This window comes from Canis aureus, chromosome 19 (assembly GCF_053574225.1).
Source record: "Canis aureus isolate CA01 chromosome 19, VMU_Caureus_v.1.0, whole genome shotgun sequence".
Classification (NCBI taxonomy): domain Eukaryota; kingdom Metazoa; phylum Chordata; class Mammalia; order Carnivora; family Canidae; genus Canis; species Canis aureus.
In genome coordinates this window covers 28,089,785-28,114,164 of record NC_135629.1, presented here as the reverse complement: position 1 = coordinate 28,114,164, position 24,380 = coordinate 28,089,785, and the positions used below count along the sequence as shown (strand labels likewise).

The following is a 24,380-nucleotide window of genomic DNA, read 5'->3' as shown; positions in this document are numbered from 1 at the left end:
CCGGGTAGCCACACAGAAAAGTGGTGTGCTTCCTTTCACAGAATAGGTGGATAGGTTTTTCCAGTCACAGTCGCCTTTAGATATTTTCCTGGACAAGGTTACAACAATCTAACAGTCAGTTTAGCATTTCTTATGAGTCACTTTACATCTTTAGGAATCTGATGAAGGCTCAGATCCTCTCCCTTTAAAAACAAAAATACACCCTCCTGCCAAAATAACCCTTACATATACACATTCACAGAAATAGAGATTGCATTTAATTTCAAAAAGTTCAGCAATCTTTGCTGGTCCTTTGGTGCTCCTGGATTCCAAGTTAAAAACACCTGGTTTCAAGAACCAGTTGTAATAGGCCTTCTCTGCCATTCCCTGTAGGGCCAGAAACAGTGCCTTGCATTTTGCAGATGCTCTATTTCTCACTCTCTTTTAAAAATTCAAAATAGCAAATGATATCATAGTTACCACTAAGGAAGCTGAACCTTAGCAACTCAGTGGTATGGAATTCAAATCAATCTTTAAGTGCGGTGAAGGCAAACCACCATGGTGTCCAGGCAGCGGGTCAGGCAGCTGAACTGACACTAGGAGGGGAAGGCAGGTTTATGCCAGTCTGATCAGTGGAGTCGTGTGCCTAGATTACTTTTCACCCACTCACCTTTCAGAAGGCATTCTAGCAGCAACCTGAGCTCACAGGGTTGGGAGGAATATGTGAAGCCTTTGCTTTGCATTTCCACATCACTTCATAATGAGGCAGGTGTGTCAGAATGTCCTAACTGGACAGAAAGCGTGAGAGATGGGGTGGGGCAGGGTGTTCATTCACTGTTCTGGCTGGTGGCAAGCATCCAGTCTAGACAGGCTTCCCAGGTGACTTCTGACATGATGAACTCAAATGCAAGGAGTAAATGTAAGCAGTCATTTAAACCAACTCCTGAATTTTGCTAGATAAACGGTCAGGGGAGGGCTTTAGCCAAGTGCTGTGTGGTTGTTGGGCCAAAAGCAGCCATTCCCTATGCAGTGGCCACCTACCCAATGGCTGAATCACCCAGTGGATGTCTACCGAAAGCAGGTCATTGTAAAGTGGGTATTCCTCCGGGAGCATTGTAGCAGGAAAGCTGGATGAAGACTACATTCACCAGTGATGAAAAGTGGCAGGAATCTTAACAATGCTCACCAAATTAATCAGAACAACAGGATGCATAACCCAGAAAAAGAAGAAAAACTCTATTAAAACTTCAGTTTACTAAAAATTCAACTAACTCAAAACTTCCAATAGGCCTGCAGGTTGTCCACTTTGGGGAGGGAAGAACAAAATGTGGAGCAAGTGGAAAACATAATTTCTTTTTCACACGTCTAAGCAATTAGGTGTTAAATACATATTTACCACATTGAAAAGAGTATCAGCTTTCAGGGAGTTTTTAAGGGTAGACATTGCATGTAGGTTAAATTTCTTGAGCCAACTGCAACTGATGGGTACAGGCTGCCTGGTGTGCTGAGAAAGATTCCAAGATTCTGTTGGGGTGTGATGAAAAGATTGTAGGCTTTCATCAGTGAGGTCTGCAACAGACAAGGGAGACTGGGGCCTGGTGATGCAGGTGCTAGCTAAGCGCCACACTAACTACAGTCATGAGGCTGCTAAGAATGGAGTTCATACATGGGTACACATTCACATAAGAATAATTTTCCCACCTGAAGAAGACTGCCTCTACCAGTCAGATAGAAGCTTTTGGAGAATAACAAGGAGCAGTGGGGGAAGAAAGCAGATAGCTGCTTGTCTTACCAGATCACAGCCTGGTGTCCAGCAAGGTGACAGATATCAAATTCAGAGGATGTTTGCAATCAACCTCTTATGCCTTCCACTTGAAGGACAAATTCACTGGGAATTCACGTTCAGGATAATAATTCACATGGCTGCCATGTCCTAAATGGGTATGCAGTTAGATAACCCTGCTCTTTCTACCAAGGCAGAAAAGCGATTGGGTATATTTTCCAAATTGGCAAAAATAAGATAGGAAACTAACTTGGATTTAACTCCAAACAACGAAAACCTCAGTTAGCCAGAACCTCCATTCCTCTGAGGTAACACCTTTTTTGGAGGGCTAGCTGAACTACGGAGATGCCACGGCAAACACCTGTGCTCTTCAAAACTTCACAGAGCATCTGACTTTATATAAATTGGAATACGTTTTACTTAAGACAAATACAACTACATCTGGAAAACACCTCATCCACTGCTTATAATTTCGGGTGTTCTAAATATTTAGGTGAACGTACCATAGAAATAAATACCTTCATTTCTATAGTACATTCACCTAATGAACTTATTTATTTCTATGGTATGTTTATGTAACACACACATACATACAAGTAAGTCCCTAGATCTTTCCCATCTATCATCGCCAGGCACCACCCAGGTGCCCCATCTCTACAAGTTGTGAAGGCTCTAGAGTCAGATGGTAGAAACTCAAATCCCAGCTTACCCATTTATTAGTTGTGGACCTTGGGCAAGTTATTTAACCTCTTTGTGCCTAGCTTCTGTAGAATACAGATGATAACAGACTGTACCTCATAAGGTTATCATGAGTATGAAATAAGATACAGCACACACCAGAGTGAGCACAATGCCTGGCACATGAATATGCCATCATTAAACACTAGTTATTCATTATTTTTATAACTCTGTAGGAGAAACTCTATAAGAGCTAAGTGATTTCTTTGAGGTTTGCTCAGATAAGGAATGATATCATTGGGATTAGAACCTAGGATGTCTGAATTTAGTTAAATTTTCTTTCCTCTATGCCTAGTAGAAAGGTGGCTAAGAAAGAACAGCATTGGCATCCACCAGGGAGCATGTTCAAAATGCTGAGTCTGAATTTTAGCAGCACCCCAAGGTGTATACACATTCAACTGGAGCAGCCTTTCTCTCTGCACTCTGCAGGATGCTTGCATATGCAACAGCCCCAGAGGGCTTCTAAGAGTGAATGAGCAGCGCCAGGGCGGGTGAGATACATGCACCCCCTCTTCACTAGTGTGAGACATCCAAAGGTCAGATGTTTCTCCAGGAAGCGCCGAGTCATTCTCTGGAGAGCTACTGCTTCTCATCTTGCAGCACATAGTCACAACACAGAGGGGTCAGGTCCTGATATAAAACCTGACCTTTTAGTTCTCTGCGCCAGAGCAGCCGATGCTGCAAATCACATGTATCCACTGACAAGGCTGAGCTCATTCTCAAAGTTCACACTCATCAAGGTCAGTGCTGAAAGAGAACTTATAGATTATTTGATTCAGGATCTTCATTTTATTTGATTTTTTTAAAAAAGATTTTATTTATTTGAGAGAGAGTGAGTGAGGGGGAGAGGAGGAGGAGGGGAGAGAGAGAGAGAGAGAGAGAGAACGAGAACACACGCACAAATGAATGGGGGGGAAGGAGCAAGGTGAGAGGGAGAAGCAGGCTCCCCACTGAGCAGGGAGCCCAATGCAGGGCTCAATCCCAGAATCCTGGAATCAAGACCTGAGCCAAAGGCAGATGCTTAACCAAATGAGCCACCCAGTACCTCCAAGACCTTCATTTTCAGGATGAAAGAACAGAAGTTCAGAAAGGAAAATACATACATTCTAGTTAGAACATGATGTATATACAACTAGGCATTAAAAGCTAACAAGTGTGGTCCCCCCCTTGCCCCCACCCACATTCCAACTGGGTTGTTAGCCTACGTTTGCCTACAGTTTTAGAACAGCAGAACTTCCCATGATGCCTCTTGTCCAACCAAGGGCTGCTTCCACCGGCCTTTAGCTTTTACTCCTCACCTCAATGTGTCTTAACTGACTCTCCAACCAACCTCTCTTATATTCTAAGAGCCACATTCGAAACCGGAATTGAAGATGCCACTGTATTCTGTTTCAGGCCTGACAAATTCTCTTTAATATTTCTTCTAATCTTACCAAAAAGATTAGCTGAAAGGATTTTAATTTAAGGGATGAATAATGAGATGTTTCTCAAATAAGAGATCCACAGAAATGATCTAGAAGGTAAAGAAAAACATTTATAGTGGATGTTATGGTAAAGAGTGTACAGAGGCCCAGAATGGGGGACACCCCTCAGGCTTTGGATGATGATTATCCTAGGTTGAATCCCAGTTTCACTCTTTACCATCCATGTAACCTTGGGCAAGTCACTTAACTTCTAGCAGTCTTGGTTTCTTTACTATGAAATAAAGCTAGTAATACGTAGCTACAGTAATTGCTGCAAGAACTAATAAGGCAAGGTATGTAAAACACACAGTAGGTATGCCATCTGTGATAGTTATCACTTTTTCTATACATACAAACACTAACACAAAAACTATAAATAGATACACAGACACCCAAAACATACTTGCATGTATGCTAACAGCTACTCTGAAAACCTATCTGACCCTGTGAGCACAGAAAGTATGGCTGTTTCTCAGCTGAGCTCTGGAACTTTCTTGAACAAGCATCTCTGAGGACTCACAACTGACGAATGGATGCCAAGAAAAGAGCTGGAAAAATGGCATCTTGCCCAGTTGAAATGCAATGCTAAGAATTTTTGTCCTAGTTACTTTTAACCCTGGATGGGGCTGGATAACACGTATAAGTTTTGATTTTAAGGAGTCCGGGAGGGGTGGAGGCTCTGAGGCCAGTGACACTCCCTATGTGAGAGGAATGAAGGCAACTCAAGTCAGTCATTTATCATGAGGCATGCAGAGTGCCAGACTGTCAAAGGTACCAACCTGGGTTTCAACTCTGTGCCATATTCCAAGGACTAAATGATACCTGTGATCCCTTCAGAGCCTCAGGATGGTTTACATACGGCAGCTCAAATGCTAGGACCAGGAAGAAGGGGGATACCGGAAATCATCATTCTTCCTTCCTCCTCTGGGTTCACTCTGCTGTTCTGAGGGAGTATGATTTGGGTAACACTTGCCCATACGACGCCAGCTCTGAATTCCCTGGGCCCCTACTTCCAACCAGTGATGCTTCCAGATTCTGTGTCCCTTCGAGTGTCGTATCTCTTCTTCTGTGTCAGTGCTCAGAAAATTTGAGTCTTTCGTTCCACCAACTTGATTTTTACAGACTTTGTGGCCAAATATGTACTGGAAGTTTACCATCTATATGCACCAAGGAAAGGCAGGTTCATATTGTGCTTAAAAACATGCTCTTTTCAATGCATATTTCGAAATGGTCCATGGTGCTCTGGTGGGAAACACACACTGTGTTCAGCCACCAGTAGGGTTTGAGGATTTAAAATGGCTGCACTAAGAATTCTGTAGGACAGATGGGGAGAGGAATTTCTAGCTGAAGGAGAACAGAGGCTCCTGTCTTTGAGTTGCAACCTCACCCACAGGGAACCTTCAGCTTTACAGTTTCATGGTGGATTGGAGATTGCTCTGATACACTCCCAGCTGCTTCTGCATTCTGGCTTCCCTCCTCCCCTCCTCCTAACTCCTCCAACTAGTTCCCCCACCCCCTCCTTTCTCTTTCCTTGCTTCTCTCTCCCTTGGCCTCTTCCCCAGGGAAATAACAAAAACGAGCAAGCCTCAGGCCTTCAGACTCCAAACAAAGAGCTGCTCAAACAACAGGCCAAAGAAAAAAGAAAACCAAGTCTCCAAACTCAACTGGCCAAGTCCCCAGTGAGATTCTGGAGGACTTACATGGCTGGGAACCCAGCGTGATCTTATCCAACAGTTTCTTTCCTGCATCATTCAAACGTGGGTCCGCATGTGCGTGCGGGCAAGGTATTAAAATCAAGAATGTTTCATTACAAATCTTTACAGGTTGGGACAGGAGCAAAGTGGCAAGTGGCAGTCATGAACATGAATGAGGGAAACAGACTGTCCCACTGCCTAACCCCAAAGCTTCTTAGTTTGTGACAGTTCACGGGTCACCAGCAGTCACCTGATTTTTGAGTACAACACTCAGCGGGGAGACGGGAGACAGAATGCTTTTCATGGGCCTTGAGACACAAAAGAAAAGTCCTCGGCCAAATGACAGCCACAGTTCTGACTGAGGGACAGGACATTTTCACTGGAGTGTGTTTGAAAACAACAGAGATGAGAGAGGACCATGTCTTGAGGCTTCTCAAGAGACACATTGCTGCTAATGGCTGGCAGTGCCATGGGGTGGTTAAAAGCTCTGCTCCAACTCTGAGCCTTTGGAATCAATGGGTAGTGGAAGCAACATTTTGCCAGGAACCAAGCTTCATCAACAGTGTGTCGCTTAAGGTAAGTGCTTTCCCTCTGTGGCCTTCCATTTCTTCCATCAAATGGGCATTGAAGCTACTACCTCCTGTTGTTCATAGGTTGGGACTAAATGGGAAATACGAAAACTACTGGAACCAGAAAGAAAGTCCAACACCTAGTGGCCAAGGACATCACAGCCTCCATTTCACGGCCATGCTGTGTGCCCAGGGGAACAGATTTCCAATTTTCCCAGAATGAAACCAAAGTTCAGAGATGTTAGGCAACTCTCTCAAGATCACATGCTCCAGCAGGAGATAATGGAGGTGGGCCATTATCAAGGTATAAATACAATTCTCTAAGCAAAGCACAACTTTACTAAAAATCAACAGAAACCGAGAATGACCAACTCTCCATTCTGAGTCTTCTGAGAAAAAATTTTCTGCAAGACCCCTTGGGCTCCTTTGGTCACTTTTCATTGGTCTTTTGAACCCCTACATCGGAGCTCCGCTTCACCTAAATGTAAAAGAAAGATGTTGAGAAGAAAGGAAGAAAGAGCTGTCAAACTATGTGACTCAAGTACATGCAGTGGTACGAGGAGTATGCATCCAAGTCTGAAAAAGACCTATTGTGTCAGTGGAGACCAAACGGGCTCAGGGAGGCCTAGCCCCTTCTTGACAGCACACCTCCACACTGAAGTCACCCATACGGTGGTATATATTCAGCCCTGGAACTTCGAAGGACCCAACCAGCAGGTGAAGCCCACATCCAAAGGCCTCTCTGGATGGAGAAGAAAAATGCCAACTGCCTCTCCCCTGCAAAGTTGGAACCGAAGAGAAATGTGAACAGAAATCCAGAAATGCGTCAATTCCAATTTGGATCCCACAGCTTTCTGCATGTGACTCGTCAGCTGCCAAAACAGGAGACCTTCTTTCAGCATGCCTGAGCCCCAGCTAGTGCTAAATGATTTTCATTACACCATCCGGTCACTCTGAGTTCTACAAAACACAGGAGCCCTGGATGATACACTTTACTCTGTCAACTCGATCAATAGGGTGGAAAGTTTCCTCGAGTGGGAAGGGATGTGGACAGTACAGTCACTGCAAATGGCACCCTTTCTGCCAGTAACACCTCTTTGCGGACAAATGAAATGTATTATAAATAGCAATGTTTATAATAATAGTTACAAAAAGAAAACAGTGACAGCAATAACAACAGCTAACATTTGCTGAGCATGTGCCACATGGCTAGCACTGTGCTACATGCTCTCATGTCATCTCATTAAATCTGTAAACCCAGTAAACTGTCTGTAGGTTCTACTGCTCTCCCCGTCATCCAGACAGGTATCAGTCCTCAGAGAGGACTAGCTAGCTGTGTCTTCAGTGCTGTCTGAATCCAGAGTCTGAGCCCTCAGTCACCATCATCCCATAGTGCCTAACCTCTAAGTTTTCTTCTCATTCTTTAGGCTTCCATAAATGCATCTTCTTTCCTACATTTCTATTTATTTCCCTACATTGCATGGGGAACCTTTACAAACCTGCCATTCCAAACAACGCTATTTTATTATTTCTGGCTGCCCCGTGACTATTTATAGGCTGAAATGCCCAGTGGGGCCAACATGTTTTAATTTAAAAAAAGAATTTCCGAGGGGAAAGAGCATCTGATGGAAAGGCAAAATCTTTACAAGCACTCAAGGAGCCATTAAAATCCAAATTTCCAAAATATGGTAATTCTGTCAAAGTTGTGACTTACTCTGGAGCCCAGGGGGATACTCATCCTGACCCATCTGTGAAAGCCATCAGCAGCCAATAAACCTTCTGGGGAGCAGGATTAGAGCTGCCAATTCGGCCTCCAGCTAGGAGGCCAGGCTGCTTCGTTTAGTTTAAGTCTCACTGAGATGGTTTAAAACAGTCTCTGGGAAGAGATGTTCAAGCAAAACAAATTGCAGCCTTGCAAGCTAAGCTGCAGCTCTGGTACATGGCAGTTGGTGCCGATATATTCACGGCACACTGGAGCCCTCCCCTGACTGTGGTCATGGATGCATTGCCTGGAAGCAGAACTCTCTCACTAGGGAAATAATATATGTGCCTAAATTATACAAGAGCCATGCTTGGATCGGGGGATGGCATCGCATCTGGTACAGATCACTTACCCTGGTGTGATTTGGCCCAGCCCGGCTTATTTATGGTTCATAAGAGTCCTGTTGGACCCCAGCATATTCTAAGACCACACAACAAAGAATAATGGGATTAAAGATCTGGATTTCATCTCAAGACCTCCATGGCAGATTAGCAGTGCTATGATTGGTTTTTGGGAAACCAAGAGTGAGGAGCACTAACTAGGAGCCCTTGCCTAAAAGCCCAATGTAGAGAACACACTGAGTCATGTGTTTCAGCCTGGTAGTGCAGTCACATTCGGGAGCTCTGTCACCATTGCTAATATGAAAGCACTGGCTAAAATTAAACCTAAATTATTCGAGCACCATTTCTTTACCTGGAAGTCTCAGCGAAGTCCTCATTCCCCAGACCCTCTAATGGTTTCTGACATCCTGAGCGGAAATGACTACTGTGCATGAACACTACCAGGTGTTTGGTTTTTAAACCCTCTCCCCTTTATCATTATTTTTTAAAGATAGCTGCACTTCTTTTACAGAACTGCTGCTTCTAAAGCACTGAGACTGAAGCGTTTCTTCAAGACTCCCTACAGCTGTGACATGTCACTTTGCGAGTGAGCTTTCTAATCAGTAGAGAAATGGTAAAAGGTGCCAGAGGACCACTAAAAACGTCACTTGACCAGGATGACGGAGCTGTGATAACCTGTCCTCATGCAAAGCATTTACATCCAGCTTTCTCATCCTCCCTAGAAAACATACAGTTGTTTAATATGTGAATTAGAACAAATTTCTTACCTACCTCTGGGGAGGATAAAATGCCCAGTTTCCGGGTGGAGAGGGAAGCTTCCACCAGACCCTCTAAGCTTGTCAGTTGCCACAGTTCACTTTCTCCCCAGGTCCGGCTTCTAAGAACGCAAGCAGGACCGCAGGCAGCCAAAGCATCTTCTTCTGGAAACCCTTCTCAAAACCTAGACCCTTCCCAAGCCAGAAGCAGGCTCAAGGCGGAGCTGCTCTGCGTGCACTCATGGAAAACAAGCACTGCTGGATGGAGACCCTGCTGGGCACCCACCGAGCAAGGAAGAAAAAAAAAAAAAAGTGTGACTTCTGCCCTTCCTCTGGCTCCGGATTGCCTTCCTGAGAACCCAGCTTGTCAATCTGCAGGAAGTCACAGACCCCAGAGTCAGCGTCACCAACTGACGCCGAGCCAGACCCGGGGCGACCCGTCGGCAGGTCGCAGAGCCCGAGACACCGAACCAGGAAATGTGCGGCTCGGCCAAAAAAATAATATTAACTGTCGTCGGAGAGGCTGGTGGTGCCTGAGAAGCCGCTGTTGCAGTGCCCGCATCCTCCGCATGCTAATGAAGCCGTGACGTCAGCTAGTCAGTCACCGCATCTGGACATCCCGTCCCACTGCCCAGCACCGAGCTTTATTTACATGGAAATTAGCCTCCTTCCAAATCAATAATCCCCAAGCCGGGGAGATGGGGGAGAGGGGAAGAAAGCCTTCGCGGGATGCAAAGGCCCCAGCTCTGCTACCTCCGAAGGAGCATAAAAATATCACACGTAAGAACAGAGGCTTTAAAGATATATGCCTGGGTTTTTTTTTTTTCTTTTTTTCTTTTTTCTTTTTCAAGGCTGTGCTCTTATGTGTTGGGGATCGGATCTGGGCACAGTTCTCAACCTGAGCGCCTGTTTTAGATTATACGTTGCACTAACCCAGGAGTGGAATCCAAGCTCTTTTTTTTTTTTTTTTTCCTTTCCTCCCCCAAAACTGTGTGGAGTCTTCGAATGCCTGTACTTTCTTTTCTCTCTTTAACTTTTATTTCTGGGTGTTTGCTGGCTGGAGACTACGTCATCCTCCTCGAATTTTTGTGCACGCTGGAAATAAAACACAAGACTACTTTCCTCAGGTGCTTGGGTGATGACTTAGTCATTCCCTCCCTCCAAGCCCTGACCCTAGCTCCTCCTGAGTATAAGAGATGACAAAGCATAAACCGGTCCAGGGCCATTTGAGGACCCTTAGAGAGCATGTTTTTTTTTTTTTTTTTCCCCCACAATCATACTGGGACTTCAGGAAGGATAGGATAGAACCCACATTTCCTGAATCTCAGACTGTAGCTTTGTTAGACACCTTTGGGTCTCTAATATATCCCATTCACTCCTACAACACAGGCCTAGCCAAGCAATCATGAAGAAGGCACGCCACAGAGCTGGGGACTCCTGGGTTTGAATCCTGATTTCAATTTTCTGCAAGTGATGTGACCCTGCACTAGTAACTTAACTCTTGGGGTCTTCAATATTTTCATCTGTCCCATCCCTTCATTCAAGGAATATCTGCGAGCATCTACTCTGTGCCGTGCACTGTTCTAAGGACTAGGTATAGATATACAGTTTGATCTCTCCTAGCTCATGTTCTAGTGCGATTAAGTGTTGAAGGCAACGATAGTGAGGATTGACACAATGTCACACTTCATAAATAACAGTGATTTCTGACACTTTGGATGAAGTCAGGAAAAAAAAAATCACCAAGGCCTTCTTTCCACTAGGATGGTCATTGTTTCCATCCTCTGAGTATTTCCATGTTCACCTCTTATTGTTTAAAATCAAGTGTTGGGCAGCCCCGGTGGCTCAGCGGTTTAGCGCCGCCTTTGGCCCGCGGCGTGATTCTGGAGACCCAGGATCGGGTCCCACATCAGGCTCCTTGCATGGAGCCTGCTTCTCCCTCTGCCTATGTCTCTGCCTTTCTCTCTCTCTCTCTCTCTGTTTCTCACGAATAAATAAATAAAATCTTAAAAAAAATAAATAAATAAAATCAAGTGTTCTTTCAGTGTTGTCTATGCAGTATTCTGGGCTAGGAGAGAGGCAAGTACAAGCCAATATTCTGGGCCCCTGTGATAAGGAAGTGTTGTGGGTTCCTTAGGTAGAGGCTGAGGGAGGGGCTGGGGGAGCAGGGAGAGAGGTATATTCCATCATGCACAGAAGTGTCCCTCAGGACAAAGCAGTCAGCACGGCTCCTTGCCCACACTCCCCCGCCTGAAGAACCCACTCTGATGAGCTCTGCCCTTCCAGCTGGAGTTCCTGAAGCTTCAAATGAATTTCTTTGTTGGAGGTGGCAAAGTTAAATTATGTCTTTTGTTATATGTAATTGTATTAATAATGCCCTATAACTTCTTTCAGAATGCTTCTCTTCGGTTCAGAGAAGACCTTTCATGGTGAGAATCATGGGACCTGGTTTAAGTTGGCACCAATAGAAACAGAATACAAATGGATGAGTAACTCTGCTTTAGATGTCCATCATTCAGAACTCAGAGCATGGAGGAAAGTGGATGGTCCCCCTAGGCCTCAATATCCTTCATGAAGGAGACTAGCAAATACACGAATTTGGAGCCACCAGTGGCAAAGAGGCATCCCGCTCTGGGGGTGGCCATGGAGAAGTCACTTTGACTTTGTATGCCCATGTCCCAGTTTCTTCACCTGAAGATGGGCCCACTGCTCTCTGATGGACTTATTATCCTATGAGAATTATGAGAAGCAATTCACAAGTGATTCAAAGGGAAGCAATGAAGAAGAAAGCTGGCACAGGACTACCAACCTCATGAGAGTTAACAGTAGAACATGGGGTCTGGAAAAAATGGCCTGGGGACAGATCTGGCTCTGACATTTGCTAACTGTAGGATTTGGGGCCAGAGGTTTTCATCTATAACAGGAGGGACAAGAATAGTGCCTACCTTTGCAGGGCTGTTTAGAGAATCAGATGATCCTCAGTGTGAAGCATTGAGCACTGAGCCTAGCACACAGCAAGCGTTCAATAAATGTAAGCTCTCAGTAATGGACATAATGATGCTTTCACTGCTAACTTTAGTACTGATTGTTAACTGACTATACAAAGTTCAAAACATAGGAGGAGGTGGGTCAATGGAGACCGCAAAATCATCCCCACTTCCTGGGTATAACTCAAAGTCCCACCTCACATGGGTGAGCTGCTGACATGCTCTTCCTACATGAAACAACAAACATTTGCAAGGGCTATGAAACTAGGGAAGAGCAGTAAAAATGACCAAGAGACATCAGGAGCCTCCTTTGAGGCTGTGCAAAGGCCAAGATAGCTAGATTTCTAGGAAGCATGGACACTTCATCCATTCATTCATTATCCATTCACTCATTATTTATCAGTCTCTGTGTTAGGCCTTAGGTACATCATGGTGACCAAGACGGACACGAGTCCTGCCTTAAACAAGCTTAGGAATGAGGAGGGAAGACAAGTAAGCAAGCAATTAGAACGAGCATGGTGCATGTCAGGACTGGGTGTGTGCAGGGTTCTCGAAGGTCTAACTGCAGTCAGGAGGGGGATGGTGCAAAAGCACATTTCTGAGTTCCCTGTGGCATGGCTTAGTGATGGGGAATCTGGAGATGCATCTGGATGCATTGTCTCTGTACAGATTATTGAAATAATAAAGCCCACAGATCAGTAATGCCTCATGACAAGTATTTTCATCCTGGACACCATTCTACTCAGGATTTTTAGAAAGTATACTGTTAAGTATTAGACAAGGTGAGACCCCAACTGCTTGGAAATTTCAGAGCCCGGGGAAATGGGGACAAACCTCACACTGTTTTCTACAAAAACAGTGAAATTCCACAGTTAAGACAGCAAACTTCTTGGCAGGGGGTGGCAGGGAGAGCACACAATACATATGAGACACTCAATCAAGTATTTATTAGGGAATCTGTGAAATTCAGGACATGCTTTTTGAGACAAGAACACAACTGCTTGGGACGCCTGGGTGGCTAAGTGGTTGAGCGCCTGCCTTTGCCCCAGGGCGTGATCCTGGAGTCCCAGGTCAAGCTCCCTGCATGGAGTCTGCTTCTCTCTCTGCCTATGTCCCTGCTTCTCTCTCTCTCTCTCTGTCTCATGAATAAATAAAACCTTAAAAAAAAGAGTACAGTAAAAAGAAAAATAAGAGACTTCTCTCTCATTAAAACAACAACAACAAAAACACAACTGCTGACCTTCACAACTTTCTATTTAGATACTAAATCAGATATTCACATAAGTGGCCAGGACTGCATACAGTATACAGGAAAAGAGACACAGAAGATGAGAGTAATTGTGGCTGAGGTGATCAGAAATCAAGAAAAGTATAATTTGAGTTACATTGAAGGTCAAAAATCTTTTTTTTTTTTTGGAATGAGAAAATAATTTTAGAGAGGGGAAGGTCTTACACAGCATGACACAAGATCCAGAAGCCATAAGTGAAAAGTCTGCTCTAATTGCCAAGGTCAAATTTGAGCTGCTAGAGAGGGTGTTGCAGGCAGGAGGGAGAAAAATAGGAGATAAAAGTGTTAGCACCCATGGAGAATTAAAGACTTGTCTGCAAGGGCATGAGACAGTGGAGCAACACCGACGGGACACTGGGGAGGGCTGACAAAGAGGGTGCTCCTGACATTGAGGAAAATCGAATCAGCTTTACATTCCAGCTAGCATCTGTCAAAATCTTGTTAGAGGAGTATAGGGAAGGGTAAGTCAATCACTGCTGGTTGGCTCATAGAAGAGAAGAAGTGACAGGGGTGCTGTGGCCCCCAGGATGAAGGGCTCTGTGGAGGACAGTCCTAACTGGCAGCTTTTTATCTCCACTTCCAGAGGTATAAAATAAGACAGAATGGATTTGAAATGAATTAAAGAAGATTTCACTTGGACTCAAGGAAGACTTTTGAATACTGAGATGGTAAGAACTGGCATGGGTCACTCCAAGCAATGGCGGCCATTTGGTCTCAGGAACACTTTAAAGGAGAAATATGGGGGCACCTGGTAGTGTAGGAAGTTAAGCGTCTGACTCTTGATTTTAGCTCAGGTCCAGATCTCAGGGTTGTGAGATCAAGCCGTGTCAGGCTCCATAATAGGCATGGCACGTGCTTGGGATTCTCTCTCTTCCTCTGTCCCTCTCCCTGTTCTTTCTCTAAAGAAAGAGATAGAGAGAGAGAAAACCAGTCCTAGCTGGTTTAAATTAGTACTCCTGACCCTCCTACTGTGAAATCCTAATTACTATAATGGATATTACTAAAGTTTCAAAGCATGCATCTAACAAAGGTCGTAAGTTTATTTTTTTTTAAAGTATTTGTGGGGGATCCCCGGGTGGCTCAGCGGTTCAGCACCTGCCTTTAGCCCAGGGAGTGATCCTGGAGTCCCAGGATGGAGTCCCACGTCGGGCTCCCAGCATGGAGCCTGCTTCTCCCTCTGCCTGTGTCTCTGCCTCTCTCTCTCTGTCTCTCATGAATAAATAAATAAAATCTCCAAAAAAATCAGTTTATACATATATACATATGTGTGCATACACACACACACACACAAATGCATAATTTTATACAGTTTTAAATAATCCTCAAATTTCAACATCCAGTAAATTTTTTTAAATGGGGGTGAGAAGACTGTCAAAGAATTGTCTTATTAGCTGGAATAAGCTGGACTCTGACACAATAACAATCATAATCTCAGTGGTTTGACAATAAGAATTGATTTCTCACTCATGCAAAATTGGCTGGAGGTACAGAGGCTCTGCAGGCACTTCCATTCCAAGCAGTGACTCAGGGATCCAGTCTGCTTCCTTCTTGTGTTTCTGTGGTCTCAACACCTAATCTCTAGAGGTGCTTTTAGGTGCATTAACATGGAGGCAAAAGACATCACTTCTATTGGTTGAACTTGTCGCATGACCTCAAACAACTGCAGTGGGGCTGGTCAGTACATGCCCAGGAAGAAGAGGAAAAAGGGATCCTGGGGGACCCTGGTAACATATACCACAGCTGTCAATTTTTATGTTTGCCATGTAAATCCATTAGCACAACATACTAAAACCATAATGTCTTAAAACAAAGGGATGTTGAACATCAAAAAATGATGACAGTTCTAAAGGAATGTTAGAGATAAGGATGCATCTGGTCTGCTCCAAAAAGAAAAACAACAACAAAAAAGTCCATGTTCTAGGTTTGTAATAACTCTCAGCAACAACAGCCAACCCACATAACCACACAGAAAATAAACTTGTGAGGTTTCTGTAGCACAGGCGATATACATATAGGGCTCACCCAGTGCAGGTAAAGATAAATAAGGCACCCAAAGAGACAGGGCTGCCTTCATGAAAAAGAAACACTCCAAGGAGATGGTCCTCAACAGTTTCTAGCTACTTGTCTAATTAGGACTTACAATAAAACACGTGCCTTCTGCAACAGAAAGACCTGAATTCCAATTTGGCTCTATAACCTCCTACCGGTGTGACTCGGCAAGAACAGCCACTCATCTTTTTTAAGTCTCAGTTTCCCCTTCTATAAAATGGAGACATCTATCTACAAGGAGTTCGGATAAGATGAGCTGAGTTAAAATATATAAAGTACTCTGAAGAGTGCCTAGCATATAGTGTTAATGTTATTCTTGACTTGATTTTCAGATAAGGGGGCAAGAATGAGAGGTGCGAAGGTAAATCATAAAATTGTGACAAACATAAGGATTGACTCACCCCCGGCACCCCTTCCTTCTTGCCCATTTAAGATTCCATATCATAAATGTTTCTTGGACCATGGATCCATTTCAGAATCTTGTGAAAAATAATCTGGCACACTTTAAATCCAGAGAAAAAGCCTTCCTTTGCTCTTTTCCGCCATTTTAGGAATCTGCCTCATTTCAGACATTTTAATTATTCTTGATCCTGATAATCTAATGCACAAAACTCTACCACAGCCTCTTATCCTTTTTTAATTACATTAATTAAAAGGAGCAATGTGGACAGGCTAGCATGGGCAAATCAAAATGAAAGGCTGCTCAGATTTTGCTCCCTCCCCACAAAAGATTAGAAACTGCATCAATGTTTTAAACCCGCTTACCACTGCACACTTCCATGAAAATATTGTTAAACGGACATGATGTGCTAGCAAACATCGTTTTTGTTTTAGAGAAAGAAAGCTGTCCTTTATTACAGCAGCTTTTTGGAAGTCCTCATTTTCATTAAACAGCCGAGTAGAAGCCTGAATTGTCTCTGTGTAAAGGACCAGAAGAACGAGCAAGGGTTGCACAGGGATGCTTCGGTTTTCCAGCACTTCCTAAATGTGGGCACGAGAGCTCCCACACGCTTCTCTTGGGAGAGAACGCTGGCAAGATGGAAGATACCCCAGAAAAAAAAGCCAAAAAACTCTCGCTCTCAGAAAACGGCAAACTTGCAGCCAAGACCTGTCTTGGGAAAATGATTTTGGAAGACATAATGTCACAGATGTATGAAATGGCATACTATTTTTTTCAAGGAATGGGAAGGACCTGCATGCCAGGTGTTTTATGTACTTTATCTCATTGAGCCCTCACGATCATCTCAAACTGTAGCTTTTAATATCTTCTCTTCTATACAGGAGGACAATGAGTTTCCAAGAGGATAAAGAATGGCATCAGGACCCAAAGTTGAGATTTGGTCCTGGGTCTGAAGACAAAGCCTGCATTTCTTCCTCGAATTCGGAGGTTCTCAAACATCCTCTCAAAAACCAGGTGTGTCCCAATCAGGATGTGACATATCAGAAAGCATTTATTATTTTAAAAAAGGATGGAAGGTCCTCTGGACCTCCAGATTAGGTCGATGATCTCCTCCCCTCCCCCCCCCCCACCACCACCACAAGTAAGCTCTATAGTGGCATGAAATCTATCCCAGTTCAGCATGGGGCTTGAGCTCACAACCCTAAGATCAAGACCTGAGCCAAAATCCAGTCACGTGCTTAACCCACTGAGCCACCCAGGTGCCTTTAGATCAATCCTTTTGTAGAAAACTCATAATATTGCTTTCTTAGAGAATTCCTTTCCTTTAGAACTCTTGTGTTTCATAGGTCTTCATCCATGGTGAGTAACTACGATTCACCCCTGGGTAATGTTACTGAGTTACCTGATTAACGTCCCTCTGTCCCTAAAGAGACCGCATGCTCTCTGAGGATAAGGACTATGCCTTTTTTGGCATGCTGTTCTGTTCCAAGCATCTAGCACAGTGCCTGGAGACATGACAGCTCATCAATATTTGTTAAATGAATAAAAGATCTGACAATTTTCTCATCTGGAAATTAGAGGGAATTCAGGATTCTTCCTGTCAGAACATTTCTCTGCTCATTTGCATACCAACGTGCTTTTGTGAGCCGGGAAGGCAAGGATGGATTTACCCTTTCTGAAGCTCTTCCTTAGCTTAGCTCCCATGATGCCACCTTCTCCTGGTCTCCCTTCTTGTGGTTGTACTTCATGTGTCTCTTTTGTTGGTTCCTCTTCATCTTGCTAACTGTGAAGCCCTGTCACATCCCAGGGCTCAGCCCTCAGAGCCTTGCTTTTTTCTCTATGTACGTGCACTTCCTTGACCTGGTCTACGGTCTCCAGTTCTTCATCCAACCAGACTTTCTCTGGAATGTAAGGCTCACAAATCCACCTGAAACTACATCTCAATGTCTTAAGGCTTCTCAAATTTAGCAAGAGATCACTTCTTCATACCCTCCACAGATCTGCTCTGCCTGCAGGATTCACTATCACAGTTAATGGCAGCTCCATCTTTCCAATGGTTGAGAACAAACACCTTGGAGTTCTCCTTCACTCATTTTCTCCTCTTGCTCTGATAATTAACCCAGGAGTTGGCAAATCACATCCCATTGGCCAAATCTAATGTTCCACATTTTTGCAAATACAGTTTTACTGCAACACAACCATGCTCATTCATTTATACATGGCTAGAGCCACTTCCAGATTTCAATAGCAGAGTTGAAGAGTTCCAACAGAGACTGTATGGCCTGAAAAGCCTAACATATTTACTCTTTGTGGAACATTTTGTGATCCCTGACTAGTCCTGTTGGCTCTACCTTCAAAGTGCATGCAGAACCACTTTCCCATCATCCCCACCCTTCTTCCCCTGCTCCAAGCCATATCATCACCCTCCTGGATGGAGATACAAGCCACCATCAGCTATTGCCTCTACCTGGCTTCCCTCAGTCTATTCACAAAACTGCAACCATAGTGATTCTCTGAAAATAGCGTGTCTCACTTCTACTCAAAATGCACCAGTGCTGCTCATCTCAGAGTCAGGCCCTTGAGTTTGGGGCCCTATGACTTCTCTGATACCATCTCCTGCTACTCTCTGCTTTGCTGTCATATGAACACTAGTTCTCACACACACCAGGCATATACTTGCTTCCAGGCCTTCGCATTGGCTCTTCCCTCTGTCTGAATGGTTCTTCTTGGAGATAGTAGCATGGCTCACTCCCTCACCTTTTCTAGTCTTAAAATGTCACTGAAGTGCAGCCTCTCCATCCTATCCCAGATTGTCCTCCTTCCCATCTTGCTAATACTGACAAAGCTTTACCCTACTTTATTTTTTTTTCCTTTGCACTTGGCACTCTTTAAAAAAAGGTTTTATTCAAATACAATTTACATATCATACACTTCACCCATTTAAAGTGTACAATTCAATAGATTTTAGTATACTCATAGACTTACAAAACTGTATCACAATCTAATTTTAAAACACTTTCACCAACCCTTCATGCTTAGCCAGGAATAATCACTCCCCATTTGTCCCTCTATTCCAGCCTCAAGCAGACAGTGATACATTCTCTGTGTGTACAGATTTGCCTATTCTGAGCATTTCATATAAGTGGAATCATATAATATGTGGTCTTTGATAATCTGTTTCCTTCATTTAGTGTTATATTTTCATGGTTCATCCATGTTGTAGCTCATACCAGAGCTTCATTATTTTTTACTATTGAATAATATGCCATTGTACAGATGTACATTTTATTTAACATTTCATCAACTGATAGACATTTGGGTTATTTCCACTTTTTGACTACTAAGAATGCTATCAGGAGCATTTGTGTACAGTTCTTTTGAGGATGCATGTTCCACTTTCCTTGGGTATATATCAAAGAATAGAATTGGTGGGTCACAAGTTTATTCTGTTTAACATTTAAGGAGAGTACCAATCTCTTTGCCAAGACTTAAGAATCAGCTGTTAATTCTCTGAGGGTTCCCTTGTCTGTGATAAGTTGTTTTCCTCTGCTACTTTCAACATTTTCTCTTTGTCTTTTGACATTCTGACTGTGATGTGTCTCAATGTAGTGAATGTAGATCTTTTAAAATTTACCTACTTGGGTTGCATTAGCTTCTTAGATGTGAAAACTAATATTTTTCATCAGATTTGGAAGTTTTCCACTACTGGAAATAAGTATTGTTTTTTCTGCTCTTTTTTCCTCTCTTGAGCTAATCTCATGCATATATTGGTGTGCATAATGCTATTCCATATTCTCAAACACTATTCAGTAAATCAAACCATCACACTGTGTATCTTAAACTTTATATACTGATGTTTGTCAATTATTAATAAAACTGGAAAAAAAATAAATTATTTTTAAAAAGCTCTGTTCATTTTTCTTTTTTCTCCTATTCTTTAGGTTGCATCATCTTTATTCACCTACCTTCAAGTTTTTGGTTTCTTTCTTCCTCCCGATTAAATCTGCTGTTAAGCCCCTCAAGTGAATTTTTCATTTCAATTATTATACTTTTCAACCCCCAAATTTCCATTTTTTAAGTAATTATTTTTTTAAAATAATTTCTCTTCATTGATATTCTCTCTTTGATGAGGGATTATCATTGTACTTTCCTTTAATTCTTTAGACATAGTCTCTACAGTTCTTTGCACATATTTATAATCCCTACTTTAAAGTTTTTGCCTAATAATTCTGGCATTTACACACCTTCACTGGCAGTTTCTTTTGCTTACTTTTCCCCTGTGTATGGGCCAGACTTTTCTGTTTCTTTGAATGATTCATGATATTTTATTGGAAATGGAACATTTTAGATAACATATTGAAGCAATTCCGAATGATGAACCCCCATCCCCCTTTCTGAAGCTTGTTATTATTATTGTTTTATTTGTTTAGTGACTGGGTAGACAACTTGAGTGAAATCTGTTTCCCCTGCAGTGTGCAGCCTCTGATATTGCTACTTAAAAGGCAAGAGTACAGTCTCCCTGAGCACCCGGCTTGATCTATATTTATTGGTATCACACCCAGCTGTTAATCTCCACTAATGGCTAGGTGATTGTTCTATTATTCTTGACAATAGCCTCGGGCACAAATTGCTCCACAGTTTGATCTAAGGTAGGGCTTCTTTGCAGGGGCAGGGCGTTGTCAATCTCTGAAGTGCCCCTCCCAGGGTGAAATCATAGCCCTCGACTGAGAGCTAGGTGGAGAAGGAACCCCATGTTCTTGGCTGCATACTTCCAGAGTAGAGTATACGCCACATTGATCTGTGATGGGGATAAGGGGTAGCAGGAGATGTGTGGGTAATGGCTCACATGCCACAGACTCACTCTCCTTACCAAAATTTAGTAGATTGTCTTGAATAGATACTTCTACATTTGCTACATACCCTTGTGACAATTTTCAGAAACCTTAGGTTTTTAAAAAAAAAATTATTTTCACAATCAAATTATTATTTCCCTGGTTAAAGGGTCTGCTGTGCTCCTCACACTGTCATTTTGGAAGCTGATACACAGGACTTGGTACTTTTAAATCACTATATATTTTTACTTGTTTTTGTTGCTATATACTCTGTCTCACTATGGAGGCTTAAAAAGTAAGCTCTAGGGTATGGTGGGCAGGATTTTTGTGTCATTGAGCACTCTATCCTCAAAACCTGAACACTGCCTAACACACAGTAGACCCTCTAAAAATACAGTTGGATGAAGTGCCCATGACCCATGGCCTATCCTATGTATGTCATGGGCAATCATAAACCACCACAGCTGATGATCCATTTATGGTTGTGACAATTATTAATAACTGCAGTCCTTTATGTCCATGTAACTTTTTTTTTTTTTGTAATGTTCTCAGAAGCTGATCACAGCCCTGGGAAACTGTCACACCTGTGAATGTCATCAGGCAGTGACTGATGGAGAAAAAAAGAATGAGACATGTAGCTATGGTACACATATTGCTCAATCCACTGTGCTGGATTCTGCCTCTGTTCCTTTTCATCTTAAATCTCCTTAGCATCTATAAATAGCTATAAAGGACTAATTTATCCTGCTTAAAAGAGAGTCCTGCTACAGTGAAACTAGCCCCAGAATTGCAATCAAGAAATCTGTATTTGATTCTGGGCTCTGACTCTTGCTATCTGTGTGACACTGGGCAAGCTTTTAACCTCTCTGTTCCTCAGAAGTCTTCTTGGAAAATGTAACAGTGATAACTCTAATACCTCTTATTTTATGAGTTCAAATCATCTTCACAAAGCACCTTGCATAGTAGGAGACACACCAAGAACACTCAGTAAGCGTTAGACGTTATTATCATTATCTGTACAACAGTCATCACAGACCTGCCGCTTAATGCATGGGGATGATTTCTATGTCCAATGGGAGAATAGCTCGGCAAGTAGATTGTTCCTGTGATGCATTGTGCAAAATGGCCTGATGAGAACTACAGAACTGAGTCTTCCTGTCTTGCTGGACTGAGAAAAAGCCCCATTAACTTTCATTTCTGCCTCAGCCTATCCTTCCACTCCTCTGAGCCTGTGTCCCAACTTTTCAACCTTTAGACTCCCTGAGGCCCTGCAGGAGAACTTGGGAATCCTGCTTCAAGACCCTCACTTCCCTCAGGTAGGAAGATCAGGGGACAAGGCCTATCATCTTCAGCACTGCCTCCCAGCTACCATCTTGCTCAGCAGAGAGCCAGGCCAAGGCAAGATCCAAACTACAAAAACCATATCACAGAACTTGAAACATCAGCCAGAATGGGCAGTGTGAGAAGTTCAGTTACACACTGCAATGTGCTTCCCTACAGAGAAGCTAGTAGTGTTTGACCTCAGGTGTGGGAGCCTGACCCACTGAAACAGCCAATGTCTGGAGGAGAGGGAAAGGGTCCCTGATGGCCAGGACCTCTGGATAACACGGGATCTAGTCAGACAGGATGTATCCAAGGGCAAGTCTGACTCTGCCCCCTTATTAACTGTGTGAAGGGTGACAAGTCACTTGTCTTCTCTCAGCCTTTACTAACAGGCTCTGCCTCACAGACTTTCTGGATTATAGGAGATAATACAGGTCAAAGTGCCAGCACACAGCAGGTTCTTAAAAAATGTTTCTTGGGCCTGAGTGTGAACATGCCATCAGTTATGGTCTGTAGAGTGAAGGCATCCGGAGCCCTCTGATCTGAGCAGCTGGCAGGGCACATGACCAGTCCACTCAGGCTGCACACTTCCCTGACACTGAGGCCCACAGAGCCCTTGACGGCCCAGGGGGTTTTCATGCTGACTTGTTTATTCTCCCAGCAACCCTGGATGCTGCACTGTAGCAAGGAGAAGTCCTGCTGGGGCATCCTCAGGGTCGCTGGGGGACAGCCCAGATGGATGCCAGAGCAGGCTGCTGTGGTGAATTATTTAGCACCCCTTCTTTATGGCAGTGGCCAGACTCATCCGGCAGGAGCCACATTCCTTGTCCCATAAATGGCACAAAGAGAGTCCTGCTGGGGGCTGAAGCTGGCAGAGCCTTTACTGCTCAACTCTGCACAGCTGGGGAGGCTGTGCAAAGAAGGGCTGTTAGGAGCCCAGCCAACAAGAAGATACAAACAGGGGGTTCAGCTAGCTGGGATGAGAGGAGCCATAGGACTGGCAACCAGAAACACGAGGAATGGAAAACGCTTTGAGTCAGCCAGTAGCTGGAGTCAGCTGCCCAGAAAAAAACAGGAATGCTTCTTGGAGGGACCCTTTGGCAGAGCCAAATCAGAGCCACCAGGTGCTACCCACAGACCTTCTAAGCACCCAGTCTTTTTGGATCTCTCAGATGACTGCTATCAGCATATTGAGCCATAGGGCCATACGTGGAGAGATTTATAAGCCAGGATATACATGACATTTACTACATACACAACCTCTAAAATAACCCCTGGGACAACCTTCAAGGTTATACCAATAATGTAAGGAAAACTGCGTTATAGATAAGTAAATGGAGGCTCAAAGAAATCAAAATAGCTATTAACTATGTGTAGTCCTCCAATTTCTGAATCTATTTCCCTTTTCTTCTCTTAAAATGGCATCCTTAAAAATCTCATGTAGCTTGCTGAGTCCATTCTTCCCGTTCTATCCCAGATTTGGGTTGACCTTGACATAAGAGATGGTACTCCAGGAATAAGAGACAAGCTTTTTGTACAGGGTTAGCCAACCACAGCCCCTTCTTATGGCAACACTGCCATGGGAAATATTGAATACTTTTTTTTTTTTTTTTTTAATGATAGTCACAGAGAGAGAGAGAGAGAGAGAGAGGCAAAGACGTAGGCAGAGGGAGAAGCAGGCTCCATGCACCGGGAGCCCGACGTGGGATTCGATCCTGGGTCTCCAGGATCGCACCCTGGGGCCAAAGGCAGGCACACCAAACCACTGCGCCACCCAGGGATCCCAATATTGAATACTTTACACATAGCTAGAGCCCCTTGGCAGGCTATGGAGTTGGTCTAGGATAGATTTGGGTCAGTGTGATGCTCCTCAAATTGAAGAAATGTAGCCATTCTATAGGTACAGGAGGATTCACAGAATTCTCCTCTGGGCTGTGCAATGCCTCAGTGAGCCTATTTTAGGGGTTCTACAGAATTCATCCCTCTGCGTTGGCCAACTAAGTCATCCACATGATAGGCCTGGGGCTTTGAGACGCACCCACCCCTCTAAAAAACCTGAAAACAAAAACATGGCGAGTCTAAGCCCCTACCTCCCAAAGTGGAATCCTGGACTAGCAGCAATAGCTTTACCAGGGAACTTGCTGAACATGCAGGTTCTTAGGCCCCACCTGGACCCACTGAATCAGAGGTAGGAGTCTAACCATCCAGATGATCTGCATGTAGGGTGAATTGTGAGAAATGGTGGTCTAACTGATCCCCAGCATTTGCTGCTGAAAGCCAACAAGAGGAAGGAGGTGTGAGAGTGGATGACCTCTGAGGGGTCCAGGATGGTTGGCTGGAGGTGGAATTTGGCCCTACCTTGTTTCATTGGGCCTACATCAGAAGTCAGGAAACTGCAAAGAGCCAAACAGCATAGA

General features: G+C 43.7%; 1 protein-coding gene across 9 annotated transcripts in view; it reads right to left on the bottom strand.

Annotated features, from left to right (window-relative positions):
* The window catches only part of PRICKLE2 (prickle planar cell polarity protein 2), a 320,980-nt gene that overhangs the window by 106,409 nt on the left and 190,191 nt on the right, over window positions 1-24,380 (bottom strand). The window contains exon 1 of one of the 9 annotated variants that reach the window (XM_077858186.1): window positions 9,101-10,674. The exons of the other annotated variants lie outside the window; for them this stretch is intronic. The gene's annotated coding sequence lies outside the window, so the exon portion shown is untranslated. Of the gene's footprint in view, window positions 1-9,100; window positions 10,675-24,380 lie in introns of those variants that run through there. 9 annotated transcript variants of the gene reach the window in all.